Source organism: Triticum dicoccoides, chromosome 2A, assembly GCF_002162155.2.
Source record: "Triticum dicoccoides isolate Atlit2015 ecotype Zavitan chromosome 2A, WEW_v2.0, whole genome shotgun sequence".
Lineage (NCBI taxonomy): Eukaryota > Viridiplantae > Streptophyta > Magnoliopsida > Poales > Poaceae > Triticum > Triticum dicoccoides.
In genome coordinates this window covers 607,075,843-607,092,511 of record NC_041382.1, presented here as the reverse complement: position 1 = coordinate 607,092,511, position 16,669 = coordinate 607,075,843, and the positions used below count along the sequence as shown (strand labels likewise).

General features: G+C 42.6%; 2 long non-coding RNA genes across 3 annotated transcripts; one reads left to right on the top strand and one right to left on the bottom strand.

The window, feature by feature from the left end:
* The first annotated feature begins 8,268 nt into the window (after positions 1 to 8,268).
* LOC119355668 lies at positions 8,269 to 10,586 on the top strand. Its single transcript, XR_005171630.1, has 3 exons — positions 8,269 to 8,719; positions 8,823 to 9,431; positions 9,564 to 10,586. It is a non-coding gene; the product is annotated as an uncharacterized LOC119355668 (long non-coding RNA).
* A 2,610-nt stretch (positions 10,587 to 13,196) lies between these two features.
* On the bottom strand, positions 13,197 to 16,304 carry LOC119359671. Of its 2 annotated transcripts, XR_005172621.1 has the most exons (4): positions 16,161 to 16,304; positions 15,446 to 15,813; positions 14,333 to 15,370; positions 13,197 to 14,171 (listed from the first exon to the last, which is right to left on the bottom strand). It is a non-coding gene; the product is annotated as an uncharacterized LOC119359671 (long non-coding RNA). The 2 variants fall into 2 exon arrangements; XR_005172620.1 differs by having other exon boundaries at positions 14,333 to 15,813.
* Between the last annotated feature and the right edge of the window lie 365 nt (positions 16,305 to 16,669).

Sequence of the window (16,669 nt, the reverse complement as noted above, 5' to 3'; positions counted from 1 at the left end):
GGCCTCCTTGTTGATTGCTTGACGTCCACTCCAAGTGCTCTTGATCACGTTTGTTCCAAAAATCACGCTCCAGAAGGCTTCATTCCGTTTGGACTCCGTTTGATATTCTTTTTCTGCGAAACACTGAAATAGGCAAAAAACAGCAATTTGGGCTGGGCCTCCGATTAATAGGTTAGTCCCAAAAATAATATAAAAGTGTATAAATAAGCCCATTAAACGTCCAAAACAGAATATATAATAGCATGGAACAATAAAAAATTATAGATACGTTGGAGACGTATCAGAAGTGCTTGAAGATCGAGGAGGTATCTGTATGAGGAGAATGAGGAGAGGCAAGAGATCGAGCTTGGGGATTCCCAAGGAACCCTAGGTAAATATTCAAGGAGACTCAAGCGTCTAAGCTTGGGGATGCCCGGAAGGTGTCCCATCTTTATTCAACAATTATCGATATGTCTCGGTTTTTATTTTGTTCACATGTTATGAGTAAATTCTTGGAGTGTCATGTACTTCTTATTTTTCTTCTAATAATGTACCATGCTGGTATGAGATAGTCCTTGGTTGATGTATATAATGTTGTTTGCACTTCACTTATATCTTTTGAGTATGGCTTTATAGAATGCTTCATGTGCTTCACTTATATCATTTGAAGTTTGGATGTCTGTTTCTCTACTTATAGAAAAACCGTTATTTGTAGAATGCTCTTTAGCCTCACTTATATTTGTTAGAGCATGGACACGTTCTTTGTAGAAAGAATTAAACTCTCGTGCTTTACTTATATCTATTTAGAGAGTCAACAGGAATTGGTCATTCACATGGTTAGTCATAAAATCCTACATAAAACTTGTAGATCACTGAATATGATATGTTTGATTCCTTGCAATAGTTTTGCGATATAAGGATGGTAATATGTGTGAGGTACTAGTGAATGATTTTGGTTTAGTAAGAATATTGGTGTTAAGGTTTGTGATTCCCGAAGAATGCACGTATAGTCTCTCGTTATGCTAAGAAGTTGGAGCATGATTTATTATTGATTATCTTCTTTATGAGTGGCGGTTGGGGACGAGCAATGGTATTTTCCTACCAATATATGCCCCTAGGGGCATGCGTAATAGTACTTTGCTTCGAGGGCTAATAAACTCTCACAATAAGTATGTGAGTTCTTTATGACTAATGTGAGTCCATGGATTAAACGCACTCTTACCTTTCCGCAGTTTGCTAGCCTCTTCGGTACCTTGCATTGCCATTTCTCACCTCGAGAGTTGGTGGAAACTTCACCGGTGTATCCAAACCCCGTGATATTATACGCTCTATCACACATAAGCCTCCTTATATCTTCCTCAAAACAGCCATCATAACTACCTATTATGGCATTTCCATAGCCCTTCTGAGATATATTGCCATGCAACTTCCATCATCATCATATACATGACTTGAGCATTCATTATTATATTGCTTTACATGATCGTAAGATAGTTAGCATGACATTTTCAATGATTGTCCGTTTTTTATATCTTTGCCATGCTAGATCATTACACATCCTAGTACACCGCCAAAGGCATTCATATAGAGTCATATTTTGTTCTGCTATCGAGTTGTAATTTTGAGTTGTGAGTAAATAGAAGTGTGATAATCATCATATTCATTATTAGAGCATTATTCTAGTGACGAAAGGATGATGGAGACCATGATTCCCCCAAAGTCGGGATGAGACTCCGGACAAAAAGAAAAAAAAGGCAAAAAGAGCCCAACAAAAAAAGAAAACAAAAAGAGAAAACAAAAAAATGAGAGAAAAGGAGAGAAGGGGCAATGTTACTATCCTTTTACCGCACTTGTGCTTCAGAATAAACCATGTTTTTTGTATAGTGAGTCTCCTATGTTGTCACTTTCATATACTAGTGGCAATTTTTCATTATAGAACTTGGCTTGTATATTTCAATGATAGGCTTCCTCAAATGAACGAGGTCTTGAGTAAGCAAGTTGAATGCACACCCACTTAGTTTTCATACTGAGCCTTCATACACTTATAACTCTAGGTGCATCTGTTGCATGGCAATCTCTACTCCTCACATTGACATCAATTGATGGGCATCTCCATAGCCCATTAATTAGCTGCGTCGATGTGAGACTTTGTTCCTTTTTTGTCTTCTCTACATTAATCTTTACCACCGTATTATGTTCCACCCATAGTACTATATCCATGGCTTGCGCTCATGTATTGCATGGGGGTTGAAAAGGCTAAAGCGTGTTAAAAAATATGAACCAATTGCTCAGCTTGTCATCGGGGTTGTGCATGATAAATACTTTATACTAAGAAGATGGAGCATGGCAAGGCTATATGATTTTGTAGGGATAACGTTCTTTAGCATTGATATTTTGAAAGACATGATTGTTTGTTGGGATGCCTGAGTATTGATGTCTTTATGGAAAATTATAGACTATTGCTTTGAATCACTCGTGTCTTAATATTCATGCCATGATTAGATTATATGATCAAGATTATGCTAGGTAGCATTCCACATAAAAATATATTTTTATCATTTACCTACTCGAGAACGAGTTGCATGTTTGTTGGGACTAACTTATTGATCCAATGCCCACTGTTAGTTTATGTTTGTTGCATGTTTTTTGTTTCGTAGAATATCCATATCAAACAAAGTACAAACACAGTAAAAATTTATGGAGATTTATTTAGGAATATATGTTTTTTGGAAGAAGAATCAATGCAAGATGGTGTCCGAGGTGGCCACGAGGCACCAGGGCGCAACCAGGGGGTGGTCGCGCCATGGTGGCTGGTGAGCACCTGTAAGTCGGTTAACCCCCTTCTTTCCCCGCAAGAAAGATAATTTATGGATAAAAATCCCCTTAAAATTTTAGATCAATCGGAGTTACGGGTCACCGGGAATTTAAGAAACGGTGAAGGGCTAGAAAACAGAAATGCAAAACAGAAGAGAACAGAGAGAGATCCAATCTCGAAGGGGTCCTGCCCCTCCGCCGCCATGGCGGCCATGGACCAGAGGGGGAGGTCTCTCCCATCTAGGGGAGGCCAAGGAAGAATAAGAAGAAGGGGCTCTCTCTCCCTCTCTCTCCCGGTGACGCTGGAACGCTGCTGAGGCAGTCATCATGACATCGATCTACACCAACAACTTTGCCGCCGTCAACACCAACTCTCTCCCCCTCTACGCAGCGGTGCAACACCTCTTCTCCCTGCTGTAATCCCTACTTAAACATAGTGCTCAATGCTATATATTATTTCCCAATGATGCATGGTCATCCTATTATGTTTGAGTAGATTCTTTTTGTCCTATAGGTTGATTGATGATCGTGATTGGTTTGAGTTGTATGTTTTATTTTGGTGCTGTCCTATGGTACCCTCCATGTCACGCAAGCGTGAGGGATTCCGACTGTAGGGTGTTGCAATACGTTCATGATTCTCTTATAGTGGGTGACAAGAGTGACATAAGCTTATACCCGAGTACGGGGGTTGTTGCGATGAGATTAAAGAGGACTTGATACTTAATGCTATGGTTGGGTTTTACCTTAATGATCGTTGGCAGTTGTGGATGCTTGCTAGAGTTTCAATCATAAGTGCATATGATCCAAGTACGGAAAGTATGTTAGCTCATGCCTTTCTCTTACATAAAATTGCAATAATGATTACCGGTCTCGTTATCGATTGCCTATGGACAAATTATTCTCCTGTGTCACAAAAATCTTTCTACTAAACAACTAACTTATATTATCTTGCAAATTACTCATAGTTTTATTCTCACTAAGTAAACCTAGTTTTATTCTTGCAAACTTATCCCTACACATACAAAGTAGTTTTATATTTGTTCTAGGTAAAGCGAACGTTAAGTGTGTATAGAGTTGTATCGGTGGTCGATAAAACTTGAAGGGAATATTAATTATAGCTTTAACTACTCGTTGGGTTCGACACTCTTACTTATCAAAAAAGGTTACAATTGATCTCCTATATTTATGGGTTATCACTAACCAACTCCTGCTCGGCTGGTCTTTCCCCCGTCGGGTGTGGTTCTCGGCGCTTGTGTCTTGGAGACTTCATAGGTTCGCTCCGCATGTTGTTGATGAGATCATACACTGGTGGCCCCAGCTCAGGGCGACGGTTTCTGGGGAGCGCAAGAAGGAGCTCAACTCGACGATCTGCTGCACCTTCAGAATGTCATGGCTGGAGAGGAACAGCCGTGTGTTCGACATGATTGTGGCCGTTGAGTCTGTTATTACGGCCTGAATTAAAAGTGAGGTCGCCATGTGGATGTTGGCCAGGAAGAGTGGGGCGGTGGAAGTTGGGGGAGATTAAGATTAGGAGCAGGTCGTACTAGCCCTATGGTGGTTGCTTCCATAAGCGTGATGTTTCTCTTGTAACATATGTATACAACCTGTGACTGGTCCGAAAATAACGTTTGCCTCCACATCGCTCTTCCTGGGCGACAAAGGCGGCGCCGCCATACCCCAGCCTAACCTTCCCTCTCCTCCCGTCTATCTATCCCGCCAGAGGATGCCACGAGCGAAGCTAGTGTGGCTGACGGCGGTGGCGGGGACTCTGCTTGTCACGAGGACCCTGCAAAGAGATCAAATCAATCAAGCTAGATTCACTCGTACATACATCTACTCAGACATGCATCTGTTGTTAGGCTGCAAATCAATCAAGTTGCCTGTGTGGTTAGTTGAGGCTAGCTTTGCACATATCGTGTGAGTTCTCATCAACGGCAGTGGCTTCGGGCGGTGCTCCATGGATTGAGAGTTGTCTAGCCGCTGATGGTCTGCCAGCTGCTTGTCTGCAGAGGATGGGTGGGCCTTCTCCGTCGCCCTTATGCCTCTTAATCCTGCCGGACTCCATATGTCTCCGAATGCAGATTTGGTGGATCGGGATCCGTCCCATGCTGGGATGCGGAGGGTGTCGCTGGTGTGACTGATCTAACATGATGTTGCCTGTTGGGCCCCATTGAAGGCTGGGTCATCTCGTCCCGGCGGCGGCCTCGTTGTTGATTACAGTGACCACCAAAAGGTCTTCATGAGGGTTTCTCCTCCTAGATCCGGTGGTTGACTTCAGCAATGAGATGCAAACTATGGACAATGGTTCGATGCAGAGGGATAGTGGTGTAGCAGCAGCGATCACACATCGCAAGTAGTTGCTGCGATCGCGGAAAAGTGGTGGCGACAACACGCGAGTGACTTGATGGTGGTGCTACTCGAGCTCCGGGGTGAAAGCCTAGGTGCCCCTGGTTGGTTATGCCTAGCAATGACGATGTTTTACGTTGTTATCTTGTTAAAGGCATTGCTCGGATATGCTCAGATTGGTTCTTCAGGGTGAAAACCTATATCCTGACCTTGAGTGGTTGGATTCGGTGACGGCGGCGATTGATCGTCGCTCCCTTCGTGAAGGCGCTATTGTTGAGGAACCTCGTCATTCATGTGGTGTCATGAGGTGGTTGGTGCGAATATGATCATTAATGTAGTTTGTTGATTGGATCTCATCGCTTTGTATTTTTTTTTCCTTACTTACATAGCTTTAGTCTTATATGACTTTGTTATTTGCTGGCGGGTTCTTGTGTGCGTGTGTTGATGTTGGCTATGTGCATCCTAATTATGCAAAGGCTGGGTGTGCTCATTGTGCTTGTATCCTTTTGATGCTTCATTTTAAGCCAATAAAATTCATCTTTTGTCGAAAATGTATACAACCTGTGTTTTGTTTTACTCTCATTCTTAATGCAGAAGAAGACGCACAGCTTGTATGTTCTTGAAAAATAAAAAATAAACATCCCCTTCCTATCGAGATCCTTCTTGCTTCCTACCGCCTGTTCGTGGCTTCCACCAATGCTGCGACTCGCCGCCACCAATCTCCACCAATCCCTCTCCCCCATACAACAAACAATCCCAGTTTAAATTTCAAATCGCTATGTACGCCGCCCAAATCCTTGCTGCCCATTTATTTCCCCCATTGCTCTATCTTTCTTTCCTCCACGCTCTGTTTCCAAAGCTCTCCTCAATCGCTGTCGCCCAGCCATTCCCGGCTACCGGTGTCGCTGGATCCCCATCGAGGGTATGCGGACGACGCAACCCCTGCCTCCGTTCTCGCTTGCCGTCGCCGGGACTGTGTGGACGCCGCACACCCTGATGGCACGCCTGCCCGCTGTCGCCGACCTCACGAGTGCAGCGCCGCCACGTTAACCAACATGTGGACCATCCATCCCGCTCAGTGTCGCCTTTGATTCGCTTCCATCCGAGCGCATCATCGGCTCTTCAGTTCTATTCACGCTTTCTGGCGTATCCAAGAGGTACACACCATGGCTCCTGATTGAGACCTAGGTCGGTTAGTTTATAGTTTAATGAACTGCAGTTTATTGTTGTAATTGAATGTATGCACGAGACTGGAATATACTTAGGATTCTAAATTTCTTCCATGATGTTTTTACTTCCTGCACGTTCATGTCTTTCGGTTTGCTTTAGGCGTCAAAGAATTGAAACTTTCTCTGTTCTTGGTGTGTTCTGGAAAGTATGATTCATCTCCCCGTTGTTGCATGTCTCTGCACATGAGCAATTTGTACTTCTTAGTGCTTACTGTAAGCAATTTGCACCTCTCTGAACGTGTATTGTCATGGCTGAATGAGAAGAATAAGGTGCCTATAACTGTTGGTTTAACATGATGTCAATTTTTTGTGTGGCAGATTATAGTCTTAGGTGCTTCGCAATTTTTGTCTTATGCAGATTGTAGTCTCAGGTCTAGCTCATATATGTTCACTCGCAAAAAAAAAGCTCATATATGTTCAGTACATTTTAGTTTCTTGGGAAGTTTGATCATTGTGCTACCAACAAGAGAAAAATTATCATATTGCTATAAAATGTGCAGAACCTGCTCATAAGCGAATGGATTTTTTTGGTCATGTTTTTTTTTTAATTTTACTTATTGCTGCAGGTTTAAATGTTCTTTTGGGTGCCAAGTTCAGTCGTAGCCCTGCTCTTATCTCCTTCCACGTTCCCAAGTACGGAGACTTGAGTCTGGTTAAACAGTTGTGCGACTAGAAATAGTCAGTGCAAATGTAAATAGTGAATACATATATCCTAAATTTCTTCAAATTATGAATTTGTGCATTGAACCGATTATATTTGTTTAGATTTTTTGGTGGCTATCATATAATATAGGTGGTGGTATCATGATATATCTTTTGTAAGTTATGTTCAGTTTTCTTTCGGGACAAGATGAGGTTACCGAAGAGTAACAGAGCGGAAGTGCAACCCATTCCAACTTTTGAGGATGTGCATCCTTACACAGTTACACAAGGTGTGGTATGTGTGTGAGTGTGTCTGAGTGTACCACAAATTTCACGCGCAGAGATTCCGTATGGGAGGAAAGAAGCTCAACATGGTGTTATTGGACGAAAAGGTAATACTTATGTGCAAAAATAATTTCTGCTGTAACAAAAAATAATTATTAATAAACGTTGGATTGTCACTTTCTATCTATTTAATTGTCATTAGGGAGAACAAAAATGGCTGCTATGGGTATACTGTTTACTTGTAGAGTGATGAGTATATTATGTATGGAAGATGGTCGCAGTCTCGCAGAACCAGATATGAGAAATGTGAACTATATGTTTGCAGATAATCACTTTGTGTTTCGTTTCACCTTATAGACGGTAGCTATGAGATCAGAAATGTGAATGAGTAGTTGGTCCCATGTTCCAGCCATTTATGCCTTTTGACAAAGTTTGGGAGTTCACCTTGGATATGACACGTATATTGGTAAGTGCTTTAGTTTTCTTTCATATATTCTAAATGTTCTTTGGTCACAGATTATCTACTAATAGCTTATCCGTTAAAATGTTGATATCATTGGCATGGTTTTATTTGTAAGTTTTATTGGACATAAGGAAAGTTTCTACAACCGAAGGATCCTAGTGAGAAATATTGTTCCGCTTATCTGGTAGATGCCACGTATGTACATATTGTGGATTTCAAATTTTATCATCTACTTAATTCAAATCTCTCACATTTCTCTTCTGAAATTAATTGATTTTGTAGCTATAATATAGTCAAGTTAGTTGTATGGGACAAGTTAGTGACTAATAATCTCTACTGAAGGATCGAATGTCGTGATGGTTCGACCACCTCATTCGATTCCCCCGCCTCCCCAACTCCCTTTGTACGTCAACCCTCGCGCGAGGGCCACGCCCGCAGCAACCCTTTACTCCGGTTGACAAAAAAAAAGGACAGTGGGGGAGATGGAAACAACCGCCCCTGCGGCACCACCGACACATACCACGCCCAATCTCCCCCAACCCCCTCGCCCCCACTTCCACATCTCAGCCGAGAAAAATCGCCGCCCCAAGCCCCCAACACTCCTGCCGTGATTGGGGTCTCCGGTGTAGGAGGAGCCGCGGCCCGTGGCGACTCTTCTCCCCTGCACCCCGAGCTCCGATGGCCTCACTCTGGGAGCCGAAGTAGTCAAGGCGTGGTGGTCTCAAACACAGAGACGCCGATCCTGATAGCGCCCTGGCCACACGCCGACGGCACGCCTTCATGGCGGTCATGCACATGAGCGATAGGAGAGGGTGGCACTAACTATGGTTGCGGCACCGATGAGTTCGCAGGACGAGCCCTGCGCGGCATCGGCAAGACCGGTATAGGTTGCCGCACCGGCGAGCTCTGTGGTACATGCGACCATGCCGGCGCAGTTCCTCAAGATTGGATGTCTGCACTCGTAAGGCTCTCTTCGTAAATCCCATCTTCTTCTTAACTCTATTCTACCATAATCTGCACATGTACGTCATTGACTGGTGCACCGTACTGTATCTCGGTTGCAGGCTGGTGATAACAGCCATCTTGGACGCCTTCTTCGAGGACCTCGGCTTGCTTAAGGCGATGATTGATCGTCCGACTTACTCTGGTTGTGGCATAGCATGCACACTAGGTGTTTGTTCATTTGTTTGTGCTGCCTTTGATAGGTTCCCTGCCTGTCGATTTTTTTTCTCTGCCAAGAAGTGCATATTGTTGATTGTTCCTTCCTAAGTCTCTCGTACTGGCATTTGTTTCTCTGTCAAGTTGTTAGCTTTGAGATGCACTGTGCAGATACATATACTTCTCTTTTTTTATTGAAAGGATACATATACCCCTACTTGTCTTTGTAACTGTAGCCCCGTCTATCAGGTGATTCTTTGACTTGTTGAGTTAACACCTGCTGTTTTTTCTGAATGTTATCTGAATCTAGGAACCTACGTGATTGCATAATTGTGGCTAAATATATATTGTTCAATTCATGTGTTGTGCTCCTACCTCTCTGCTCTTCTCTTGTGTGCTTACACCTTTTATACTACTCAACTGTCTTCTAGATTCCTGTGCATATCCATGAATGATTTCTTATTTTCAGTTTAATTCCAACAGAATACGAGGAGCATGCCCCTGGACAATTTCATGTATGTGTATTGCCATTTATGTTTAGTTTGTATCTTGCGTACTAAGGCAACCTGTTCTAACAAAATTCACATCTCGAAGTATTGTACTGCTAAGGATCTGGCTTATTTTTTCTTTTCTCCATGATGCTACAGATGGTCAAAGCATGATTGCATGAGTATAACCTACATCAGCCATGAGGGTCTTCAGGTCTGCTCTAAAATTATAACTTGTAGTTATTCTAAATTGATAATGCTGGCATGTATGTGGAATCAAAAATCATAGCTTGAATTGCTTCTGAACAATAATATTGTCTTCCAATTCTATAATATTTATTTCCTATGCCGATACTATTAACCTGTTCCTTGGTTTATATCTTCTCTAACTGGGTCATTCTGTATGTTGTGGCTGTATCAGAGTATATGTCAACTAATCAAAGATGTATACTCCTAATGCTTTTTCTTACAATTGTATGGGTGATTGTGATGCACAAACTTCTAGCAGCAGTAGTGCTACCTGCTACTGCCAGTCGGTAGGCAGGCTGGTGCAACCGCCTGTCTTGAAGGTGATGTCATTTTGGGAAGCTTGTATTAGATATATATTCTTTGGAGTGAATAAAACCTTGAATAAAAAAAGAATGAAAATAGAGGCGAGACTTCCCCTGTCTTATTCTTATAGGAGATGAGAGACTTGAACGTGGGTTGGCAACATCAACCTTTGTGCTGTCCAACACTCCACCAAGAAGAGCCCCTCAATAAAACCATAAGTAAAGATTCCAACGTTTGAGATTCTAGCATGGAAAAAAAAGGATATGGCGACTGAACTTAACCAGTCTGATGCTACATTTATACTTGAATAAATTTGGTTTATTCATGGTTCAAATGAACAGATGGTGTTTATTTATCATGTAAAGACAAATGCAATATGGGATATGCACAAGTGTTCATATCTGATTTTTGTTTGGGATTTGAGAACACCACGCGGAAGATGATACAGTACCTTTTTCTTTAGAAAGGAATGGATCAATTTTGTATTTAAGGTTGTGGGTGTCCCAAAAACAACTGAAGGTTTTGGTTGCCGAAGTGACATAGAATGCACTTTGCCCAAATCGTGGTTACCAAAGTGACATTGAACGCACTTTGCCCAAATCTCGAAATACAACAATACATTGTGCAATGGAGTTTATTTGTCTGTCATGATTAGCTTTCACAGCTTTTGCAAACACAAGACTTTGATTTAATTGCATGAAGAGCATAATAATACATAAATACCGGGCCTCTTAACTAGACAATTGTCCTACATACCCATGCTCTTCATGCGTACAGTATTGTTTTGGCCATTGGACTTAGGGAGAGATCACTCATACTCTAATGTTTTGGTCATAATATTTAGCGAGAGATCACTCATGCGTGAACCAGGGCGAATAGGACAGGAAATACATTACTAGGAGCAAAAAAGGATAGAAAAGGCTAGGGAGGAAATGATTACATAAAAACCTAGGGGTAATAATTAGAGGTTGGAGCTAAAACAAGGTCTTTTATGAGATGAAGCATGTCCCCCGTGATTATGCAGAGCCGTTTAATGCATCATGTTTTGTTTCCTCCGAGTCTGTAAATATTGGGTCAACAAATTGGAAAAACAATGACACATCGACACCTACACCTGGTCATTAAAAAAAATACCAAAACTGGGCGGAAACAAAGCAAAAGAGAAAGCATGTAATGGTGTTATGTTTGGTGGAGCCAAGGGTATTCTTGCAGGGAAAATGCGAGGTCCTCCCGTAGCTCATATGCTCCCATTCTAAGGGGCACCAACCATGGCAGAGAAAGCTTGTGAAACATTGCAGAAAAAACCCTCAAGTAGTCATATTATTGCGTCCAATTCCACATGCTTGGAAGCTAACCGTCGGAGCACACATCCATCGATCCATCTGTGCCCTAGCATGGGATCATGTGGGCTACGAGAGCACCCGATACTTTCCCAATTCTTGTAGGCACAAGGATGGAGAAGACGACATGCGACAAAGAGGAAACATTAACTCAATGATTGGGTCACAAGGGAGAAGATATAAAGAAGTTGCTGATTGTTAAGTTGCGGCGGCAAATTTCATGCATGTTGGGCGCTAATCACTACTAATCTATTTTATAATCGGTCTCCTTTAAACGCCGATGACAAGTGTGACATGATGGCGCAACTAAAAAACATGCACGATGATCACCTTGGAAAACATAGCCGTGGGCGAGAAAGCACGATGGAGCGAGGCCACAATGATTCACGGTGGGCCGAGGGTTCCGGGGCATCTAGAAATATAGCTCCGCGGTGGACACTGCTAGACAAGACCGGGCAGGAGGGCACAAGAGAGAGGGCTAAAGAGGGGAAATAAATGGGAGCTCACCATGTGCACAAGGTCAGCAACGACATGAGAGCATTGACAAGACCATCTTTAGCAGTGAAGACATGCTCCAAAACGATATCTATCTCAACAGTCATAAGCCGCATATGACATACATACCCATTGTAAATTTCAATAATATTCGATATCAATGTCCCTATATGTCTATGTTCGTTCTTCCGTAGCAACGCACGGATACTCAGCTAGTATAAGTACATTGGAAAAACTTGCCGAGGAGCGTGCTATTGTGATGGCAACAGTATTAAGTGCAAAACGCAATGGTTAGTTTATAAGTGAATGTGTTGTCGTATTTCATATAATAATGTTGCAAAAGTAAATGCTGCTAATAGATTGATGTTCTGTTATTAATTAACTAGATCATAGCCTGCATACTATGGACTTTAGTAGACTTTGACCCAAATATCACAGATGCACGGACTTTAGTAGACTTTGACCCAAATATCGCAGATGCGCGTGAACGAAGACAAAGGTAATTGGAAATTTGGTGGAAATCATTGAGGTAAAGTTAATCTGTCCAACCATACGTGAATTAATTGCTTGTAAATATTTTTGTGTATGATCAGTAATGAGCTCCCTGGACCAATCTCTCCTTGCCTAAAAGAAGATGAAGAATGGAGTGTAGAGTGACCGTGCCTTTTCCCATGATATAGCTTTTGAATATTTGATGTTGTTGTCGACTGGAGTACAATCGGAGTCGGTTTAAGGGTCATTTGATTTTCTTTTCTCTTAGGGTTTAGGCTAGCATGTAGGTCTTGTAGATTTTTGTTGTGGGGCTGCTTTTGGATTCTGTTACTTTTTTTGCTTAATTTGGGTGTGATAGCAAGTGCTTGTGTGATTCATGTTGTAACTGCAAGTGCGTTTCACTTATGAGGTGAAATCTTAAGGTTGTGTAATGTCGGGAGCACTTTAGTGACATATCAAGTTTGTATTTTTTTTTTCTGGCAATGCATGAGCATGCTACTAGCATCGACGGTTTTGGCTCCGTGCTCTTGTTATTCCACCTCATTTCAAGTGGTTCCGTAGCATAGCACGGGCAACTTAGTAGCACACTAGTAAGCATGCATGTGCAACGCACGTCTCGACTAATATTATAATTTTCTGGCAAGAATCCATACAACTTTGTTCTCAGAAGGTGGCTATACGCATCCTTATGTGTGAAAACATAAAGCAAAAGCTTTATGCTTAAACACACAAACAAAAGCACATATCACTGCTAGTTCCATTCTCGTTGAAGGGGGTGTATATTCACACTAAATTGCTCCAATCTCTTCATCCGAGCAACACATCAGATTATTTTAGTCAAAGCTTTGGACATAACTACGATATTAGCCTCAGCCTTGGATTTAAATATCTTTAGCAATTCAATCATATCTTGTCCAACTTCGGTGTGCAAGATTTCAGCTATAAACTGGGGAATCAACACATGTTCTCTTTATTTTACAAGGCTACAAGTTAAGTCAAAGTGAGCACAGCTCAATTGTATGAAAAAGGGGGCACTTGGCCCACCCAAAGAGGGAAAAAGTTGTATGTGTTTTAGTAGAAACTTCTAAACACAAACATCATCTGCATAGTTTGCACTCCATAGTACAAAACAAGATTGACTTGTTGAAGGCTGGAGCAGAGTTGGCTTAGAATGCATGTTCCCTCTGAGCACTGGTGGGCTAATCCTTCCACAAGTGCTATCACCTGAACATATCTTTGTTCATGCTATTAAAGACATAAAAAAGAACACAACCGGCAAGGATTCGAGAGCTATAAAACTTTCTTTTTGCCAACGTACATTATTTGACAGGCAAGCAATGGCGATTCCATTATCGAGAATGAGATGTGGAAGCGAGTAAAAAAGGACATAACCTATCACAATTTAAAAAATAATACTACCTGTTTTTTTGTGGAAACCATTTGCACAACGTTGGCAAATGATATACTATGAGCAATAACATTGATATGTAAATATCATATAATTCAGCCCAACTAAAATGTGTTGTCTTGTAGTGGTATATATTATCCAAGTATTGGATTATATGTGATATTGATGGAACCACAAATGATAGGCTGTGTGTGTGACATGGTCAAAATTCAGATTGTATGACCAAGCAAAAAAATTAATACCAGTTTCTGAGCCTTACAGATGGCACTAATGCAGAGTTATTACCAAAGAGATGGAGCAATAGCTGATTAACAGTACGTGCATACTGGAAGTTTTCCCGGGCTCTGCATCAGAAAGATGAAGTAAAACAGATCTTGGAATAGGAAATAAGACTGGAAATTAGGTGACAAATGAGAAACAACTTATATGCAATCGGCGCATCTCATGCTCTGTATTATCTCATTTCTCTCCCGAAGCTAGCTGCAGAACAAGAAAAAAACAGAGAAAAGTAGAAGGATGAGCAATGCAGTCTGTATCATGACACATATAGCCTAAACCTCAGTTTAGGTTGACCAAACATAATCTGAACTTTAGTTTGTCATATACAGTTGAAAATATGGAATGAGCAGTGTAAACTTTACAGGTGGAGATCCTGGGGATCATCGAGGCGGAGGTCCAGCAGCTTGTCGGGGCAGAGGCGGAGGTCCTGAGGCTCGGCCGCGACATCCCAATACAAATTTCCTTTGTCTCCGCCGCCGGCGTCCTGGGCGGCGCGACCACCAGAGCTAGGAAAATTCACGTGATAGTTCATATGCTAGAAATTCAAAAAAAGAAGACACGATTGTGGAGAAACACCCGAACAACAATATGCAATTTTAAAGCACACCACCAACTGAAATTGCCTCTTCAAATTTCCTGGTACAAACCTAAAATTATCACAGGAAGATAATAATGGTGAGTATGTGCATCTTTTTCTGTTGCAAGCTTGGTGGTGTTTTTCTAAGCCTGCGACATGCCCAAGAACATAGAACAGCATGCACTTTGAGACTTCAGATCATATTTGTATACCATGACAGTCTTTTAGATCTCACTATAAACAGTCAGATCAAGTAATGAATTGTCCTAATTCCTTAGCGTAGTGGGCCAGTTCGCTTAGATGGTCAGACAACAAATTCTGGATACCAGTAAAGATCTTAAGTGCCTTTAGGTGTTTGTTGAGTTGATCTATGGATGCGGTTTTATTGTAGATGATTATCTAACTTCGAAGCAAGGTCAGCTCTCAAAAGGTTCACCACCGGCCTATATGCAGCACCTAGCTTTATCTCCTCCGGCTATTTCTGAATACAATGTAGTATTATCACGGCTACAGTTTACTAATTCTGGTCAGAGAGCACAAGCTAGATGTGTAAATAATGCATTAAGATATCGTTCGAACTAACAGAAAGTGCTACTGTGGTAATGAAAAATGAGGTAAAAAACTGAACCTGCTTTTACCTGCTGGTGGATAATGAACTTTTTCTCCTTCAGTAGCACAAACTTGAAAGCGAGTTCGTATCAAATTTTCTTCGCAGAAGTTTGCACAAATTAATATAGGATCATGATTCTGGTCAATGTTAGGGGCAATAGTAGTAAAGCCAACAAAAAAGGGCCATCATGATCCTGGGTGATGTCCGTGAGGTCTGAACAAATGCAACAAATTTGTATGTACAGTATGCAAAATCATATGATTGCTGAAAATGGACCATCATATATACCTGTAAGAGGTTGGGGAAGGCACGGTCAGCGTTGGTGTTCTGGTGCAGGTCGCCGGGGCCAGAAGAGAGGAGAGGTCGTCATGTCGAGCTCGCGGGGAGAGGCGGCCGATGACTTTCGCACCGGGAAGGGAGGTCGGGGATGGGCGGTGGCCTCCTGTACCACCTCAGCAGCTCAGCTCCATCTCATCCACATTGGATGGCACCGGACAGGGAGGTGGCCGTGAAGTTGGAGTAGGGGCACCACCTATAACCAAGCCGCGCGGCCTCGGCGGCCAAGCGGAGGAGCGGCAAGCGGCGACCCGCGACCCATGCGTGAGGAAAGGCTGGCGGCTGGATTGTGGTGACGGCCTGCGATGGGCGGCGGCAACCTTCCGGCCCACACGAGCGGACGACGAAGGCAACAGGGAGCGCGTCAGCGAAGGCGACGGGGAGCGTGCCGGCGCCGTTGGGGGCGGAGAGAGATCCGGAAAAGGTAAATCGGGGGAGCGAGATCGTGGGGACTCTCTCGTGGAGGTCGTGGGCTGGCAGAGTATTTCGTCCGCTCTTTGAAATTGTTAGACGCACTTCTAGTAAGGGTTGGTTGTTACGTCAACGATTAGATCTAATTGAGTGGATCTAATCGTGTGACTTTTATTGATCTGGATTGTTGTGTGTATTTTAGGCGGGGTGCACTTAGAGATGAATATATTTGTTTGTTTAATAGTAGTAGAGAAACCTTCCGGCCCACACGAGCGGACGACGAAGGCAACAGGGAGCGCGTCAGCGAAGGCGACGGGGAGCGTGCCGGCGCCGTTGGGGGCGGAGAGAGATCCGGAAAAGGTAAATCGGGGGAGCGAGATCGTGGGGACTCTCTCGTGGAGGTCGTGGGCTGGCAGAGTATTTCGTCCGTTCTTTGAAATTGTTAGACGCACTTTTAGTAAGGGTTGGTTGTTACGTCAACGATTAGATCTAATTGAGTGGATCTAATCGTGTGACTCTTATTGATCTGGATTGTTGTGTGTATTTTAGGCGGGGTGCACTTAGAGATGAATATATTTGTTTGTTTAATGGTAGTAGAGATAAACAGACACCATGTCCCTAGTGAGTCTCTAGTAGACTAGCTCGTTGATTAAAGATGGTTAAAGTTTTCCTAACCATAGACACGAGTTGTATTGGATAACGGGATCACATCATTCATCATTAGGAGAATGATTTGATGGACAGACCCAACCGTAAGCTCAGCAT